Genomic DNA, 6,564 nt, shown 5'->3' on the forward strand with positions numbered 1-6,564 from the left:
AAGTGTTTTGACAGGGTAGTGTCTTCTCAGTCTGCTATTGATTGAATTGTATTTAAGTGCGATTAAAAGCTGGGATAAATGATGTCATCAGTGGGGTGATTAGATAGAACTTCAAGTAGAATAGTACTAGCAAAATAAAAAAAATGCATTGTGTCTTTTTAAACTATAATTTATTATGTCATGAACTGTGGGATTACCGATGGGTTTTTTTCTTTTCTTTTTTAAATGTCTAATATATTTGTTTAAGCAAGTAGGCTTCAGTCAGCGGGATTAAATACGTGACGTGTTTTGCATGTATGCATTAATCCTGCGCTCCAGATTATAATCAAAGCAGTTTTTTGGCCATTTAAAATATCTGTTGTGTTATATTTGTTGCCGTTTCTGCTGCTCTCTTGACCAGGTCTGTCTCGAAAAAGAGTTTTGAAATCTCAGAGTTTTTAAAGGATGTATAAAAATCACTTGAACAAACAATGATTGTAGCTTCTACCTTGTGACAGAAGGGTTTTTAGATGACTTGATATCATTCACGAGGGATCTGTTTTGATACCTCACAGGTCAACAAGCCATTTACAGCAGTTTAATTACTGCCAATGTTTTACTTTGTTTTGTGTTGTTAAAATACCGGTGTTGTGCCAAAAAAGCGATCAGCTGTCAAAAAGTCATTCCCGATGTTTGTGTGTGTGTGTGTGTGTGTGTGTGTGTGTGTATTAATTTAATTTTGTAATTTTTTTTTTTTTTTTTTTTTTACATCTAATATCTACCAAATTGCTTATATTGGTAAACTGAATGTAGTCAGGTTATACATGTATATATATATATATACACACACACACACACACACACACACATATATATATATATATATATATATATATATATATATGTATGTAAAGAAATGACATGTCTTGTCGGTATCTTTGAGTCTTTTTGGTTGTTTAAATGTCACCACAGAGCTGTGATGTTGTATTTGTTGCAATCTCTGCCTTCCTCTTGGCCAGATCTCTCTTTAAAAAAGACATTTTAATGTTCTTTTTGGCTAAAATGACTTGATATCATTCATTAGAGATATGGGTTGTTGTTGTTTTTTTTTGTTTGTTTGTTTTTTGAGCAAATACCAGAATTCACTTTTTGGCAAATATGTAAGAGGTAAGATGGAGCTGCCATTTGCTATTGAGTGTATATCCACTTAATAGTTGTAGTCATACTTTAAGGTGTAATGTAATCATCATAGTGTAGCACACTGAAGAGGAGTTGAGTTCAGCTTTTAACAGTTGTGTAAATCATTACATGACTTGTTGTCATAGTCTTTATTTTCAAAGAAACTGTGCCTGAAAAAAAATTAATAAATGGAAATAAACAAGCAGAGAAGAAGCCCTGCATATTTGCACTCAAGCAAAATCCAAAAATACAATGTAATCAGTCGCTGTACACTGCTGTACATCAGTGCACACATACTCCTGTTTTTAGTGGTGCTAGTAATGAAGTTTAAAATAGTTATGCAGTTGTACTTTATGTGTGTATTTGATTTGACAGCTCAAAATTTTGCAGATTATGACAAATTGGTGTGATGTGAATCACAAAAACAGCATGTAGTGTGATAAACCTCTCAGAGTTAGAAAGCACGGGCCACAACTGTCTGCACTCCTTAACGCACCGTATTGTCTAAATTCTCGTTACACTGTAATGCATCAGCAGCGGTGTATCAGTGGATAGGAGCCCTTCATGCTTATGCTAGATTATAGATTCTGGATCATGTTTCTTTTTGTAATACCCATAGTGACATGGGAATCTGTGGAACTGCTAGAGATGAAATACAGGAAAAGAAAATCTACGCAAAGCAATTTTATAGTATAGAAGTTTCTATTAATAGGTGAGCTGTGGAAACAATCTGTTTTTTTTTAAAAAAAAAACCTAATGTGCAAAGCTTTATTGATGTTTTCAGTGTGTGTGTGTGTGTGTGCGTGTGTGTGTACAGTCATATTTGAGTGACTGGGACAATTGCATTTTAGCAGTTTTGCTTCTAAACGAAAAGAAAAAAAGTATTTCATATTATTTTTGTCTCAATTTCTGATTTTAGCTTTACTTGCGGTGTCCATTTTGGATCTGGCATCTAGATGAATACCTGTCATGTCCCTTAGGACAGGCTGCTAAACACACGAAAAGTTCCTATCAGGACTTGTTGATTAGTTTGTCTGTTCTGGGCTACTGTAGAAACATGGTGGTATCTACCATGGATCGATTCCCTGGCTACTCTGATCTGCATGTCAAAGTATCCTTGGGCAGGATACTGAACCCTGAGTTGCCCCTGATGAATCCATCATCAGTGTGAGTGTTACACAAAGCAGTTATAGAAAAATGCATGAATGTGTGTGCCATTGAGTGAATGAGGTTTGTAGTGAAAGTCTTGAGTAGAAAAGCGCAGTCCATTCACTCACTCCTTTGCAAAGGAGAACAGAACTAATAGAACCAAAGCAGTTCCTATTTTCAGGTATTAATACACAAAGCAAAATTCCTTTCCTCCTGCATATCCCCCTAAATCCTACACACCGAATCTTTAAAACAATAAACATATTCAGATTTCCACCTTGTGTGTGTACTATAGACTTTTCATTGTTCAATATATTTTAATACATGTACAGTTCAGAGTGTGGATCATGTGTGTGTGTGTGTTATGGTGTTTGTAGGTCAGCTGAGTGAGTATATTTTCCAGAGGAGCAACAGGTGTTAAGGAGCAGGAGTGACTGTGATGGAAGAGTAAAAATCACACCTGCCAGAGCCTCCTCTGAAGAGTCTGGCAGCTCGAGGAGTTGGCCTTTTTGTTTTCAAGGCTTTGGGCTCACTCTTGTCCCAGACACATGAATTATAATGTAATCTGAACTCTAAGGTTGCTTTGTTCACGTTGGAGTAGCATTTGTGTGCGTGTGGGTGGATGTGGCGGGGCCTAGAGGTGGATGTGTTTGTGTGGGTGAATGAGTGGAACGAGAGGGGAGGTAAAAAAAAAAAGGTGTATGATCAAGAAGAGAAATATGTGCACTTTCATCCTTGTTTGGGAGTCATTGTGTGTTTGTGTGTACATAGCTGCCCTGAGACAGGTGCTCTCCACAGTGGAGGAGTTTCTTTTTCTTTTTTTTCCTGTACTCATCCCACATAGCGATCATTCCTCCTCCGCTTGCACGAGAAAAACGAATAATGCCTCAGATATGAGCCTTGTAGAACAAAGACTTTTTGCACAGCCCTCCCCTCCTTTTCTGCTAACGCTGCCGAGCACCCGTAGCACTGTGCAGTGTGTGTCTGTGTTGTCTATTGATTCCAGCCAGTCTGATAAATCTTTACATTTGGATTATCTGGGATTCATATGAAAGACCATAGCTCTTTTCCCCAGTGGCATGTAGAAAGGGCAGAAGTTAAGTCTTGAGGAGCGTGAACTGTGGGATTCTATATTATAATAGCAAATTAACAAAAGAAGCAAAAGTGTTTACCAGCCCTCATCATGTTCAAGCAGTTAGGGAAGCATTTACACCTTGGACTGTTGAGAACAACCACTCCGCTAACTTTTGGCAGCTTAACATACCGCATGTTATTAGTGTTAATAGTTTGTTGTCATTACCTGCTTATCAGCCCAGCATTTGGAGCCCCCTGTTTTACTTAGTTTAAACCCACCATGACTGATTTTATTTGCACAGCTTCCTGTCGCCACAAGTCTATAACACTCATGATTGATGCTGGGATTTTAGAGCAGCCTGCTGCAGGTGAACGCTACATCTGGCTGCAAGCGGTAAGACCAAATGATCATAGAGGGGTTGTGGACTGTGCAACCAGGCAGAGCTGTCAGATTTTCACTTTAAGTGCTAATCAGTCAACTGATCAATAAATCGACAGGATGATTGTGAAAACAACCTTTGGCTGTTCCCTGTATGTGTAAATATACTGTGAGGGGCTTAGATTGCCATATCAAAGTCGTCCTTTTATGTCTAATATGCAAAAGCCACTGTGTTGTGCATGCATGTTTGTTTAGTGTGTGGAGCTCGGAGACTCCCGCTGGGGCAGCCCAGTGGGACTCGGTGCCAGAGAACACGTGCTCTCAGCAAAAACCTAACAAAACAAACCTGTTTGCAGCTGGAGGCTCTCACTGCCACTTTATTTCTATCACGTAGCTTGATCCCATACTACCGCCTTTTTGCCACAATGTTTCCTGCCTGTCTTTGCATTCCCGGTCCGATTAGTGGAGATTGTGACCACTTCAGCACAACGCACACACTCGCACACAGACACACTCTGTGAGTGTAGCAAGTACTGTGACTTCTGGATATCTACACAGTATCTGTCTCAGTCTCTGCGTCCCGGTGTGGTCTCATGCTCACAGTAACACTGCTAATAGGTGAAAATTGTTTCCTTCTGAAGAAGATGAGGTTTTACGCTAAAACCACTAAGTTGAAGCTCGGGGTGCAATTAAAATAATCAGGACATTACCAAAGTCATTAGCAGTGTCTGTCAGTACACTGTTTCCAATAACTGGTGTGAAATTTCCATCTGAGCCAAAGTGTTGAACTGCACAGCTGATTGACGTTGTTTATAAAAAGCCGCCCTGCTTGCCCACCTGGCTGGCTCTGGTCCAGAACAACCTGAGGCTCATCTACCTGCAGCTTCTTGTTGGCGTTTCCTCATGTTTTACAATATGTGTCAGTATGTGTGTCAGAGGGAAGGTTTCATTGTTTCTGTGTATGTGTGCCTCAGCCTTGCATATGACCCTGCTCCGGATAAAGTCTTTGTTAGCGTTTTAACTTGTGTATGTGTGGGCATATTTTTGTTTTTGTGTGTCCCAAGTGTTTTTTTTTCCCCTCCCTCTCACAAGTTTTAACCGTGACCGGGTTTGCTTAGTTGGTCAGTGTGTACAGTTGTGTAAAGGAGTGGGGACAGCCAAGGGGTTACGTGGCCCCTTGACCACAGCACCAGCTGGGGGATTATCCTGTTGAGCAGATCCAGGGTAGAGAGGCCATGCTGGGGCTGGTCTGGAGGCGTGAGGGAGGGGAGAGGGCTGTTTTAAGGCATGGCTTAGGTTAATTAACCTCCTGGACGCTTCGAGAGGGGCACAGAGCTCCACACTAATGGTTTATGGCCCCCACAGTTCTCACTTTGACATGCAGTGACCCTGAACTGGAGTTGTGTTTAGTTTAAAATCACGTCCACAAACAATAGAAATGTCACACTGGGATTATATCTGTCAGTTTCAGAAAGTTTAGTTTTATCGCAACTTTAGCAAAGCCATTAGCTCTCGAGTAGCTGGTCAGCTTGTGATCGAGATTAGAGCTTACATAAGCTTTTTAACTAGTTTGAATTATGTGAGGGATTTAATTCGGAAAACTTAGGTTGGATAAGGCTGGAGGGATCGTTTAACCGAGCCATGTTATGTGACTTGGTTTCCTAGTTTTCTTCTTAATGGCAATAGCTCTGTTAAAATCTGTGGATAAACTAACTCCACTCCATTACACCGCACATGTCACACAGATGCTTGGCTAGGCCCAGTATTTTTTAAGCATACGTTATAAAAGCAGTGCCACTTCGACCTTCACAGCGTCACAAGAGAAGATCTGTTAACTAGTTGATTATGAACAATGTCACACTTTGAGTGCAGTGTCAGGTCAGATTTTTTTCCTTGAGGGTTATCCAGAGTTTAAAGGTTTGACTCCTGTTTACAAATGAATCATCACCTGGACACATGGCGAGTGCGTTATGCATTTTATTAATGATTAAATCTTTTAAATGGGATTTCTCACAATTTATAGAGGTGAAACCATGAAACCTTAACCAATGGATGGTTTCTGTAACTGCTTCAAATGCTTCTTTCAGAAACCCTAATCCTAACTACAACCATTTTCCTGTGTCCTTTTTATATTTTAATCGTCAGAATTAAACACTGAGGAGAATTGCTCATAAGTTTGTGTATGGAGAGTCTGCTCCCTTAGTAAATATGGCATACTGCTTTTAGTGTTTTCTGACTTTTTTCTTTTCATGTGTTGGAGTTTGTGTGGGTTCAAGTTGTTTTTAAAATCTATATCTGTTTTTGTTTGTACTCATGTAAGTTCATGTGCGTGTAAGAAACAGAAATTGATGGGGCCGAATGGCTGACTGGCCGGACGCCTTGCAGGAAGCTTTGTGGAACATCAGGGGGCTCAGAGGAAGTGCAGGGGTGGGGAGAGCAGAGGGTGGGGGATGGCTGGAGAGTCTTACTCACTCCCCAGATCTCTTGCCAATCACAGCCTTTTTCATTTGAGATCCTTGTACTCTCGCAACACACGTTCAGGTTTGGCGTTATAACTGACGTATTGGTCACCGCTGTTCTCGTTGCTGCCCTAAATGGCCATGGAGAGCACCGGCAGGAAAAAAGTCAGTGACACAAACCCCTGTTTGTATTGACTCATGAGTGCGGAGCTCTTTCTTCACCGCGTCCTACCATTGTGGCCGTTCTCCCATTTTTCTCCTCCTTCTCCATTTGTCAAGAGGAAGCGGTGGAGCCGACAACTGTCTCATTCTCCCCTCCCAAATATACATAAGGGCTGTGTGCAT

The sequence above is a fragment of the Oreochromis aureus genome, linkage group 7, assembly GCF_013358895.1.
Source record: "Oreochromis aureus strain Israel breed Guangdong linkage group 7, ZZ_aureus, whole genome shotgun sequence".
Taxonomy (NCBI): Eukaryota; Metazoa; Chordata; class Actinopteri; order Cichliformes; family Cichlidae; genus Oreochromis; species Oreochromis aureus.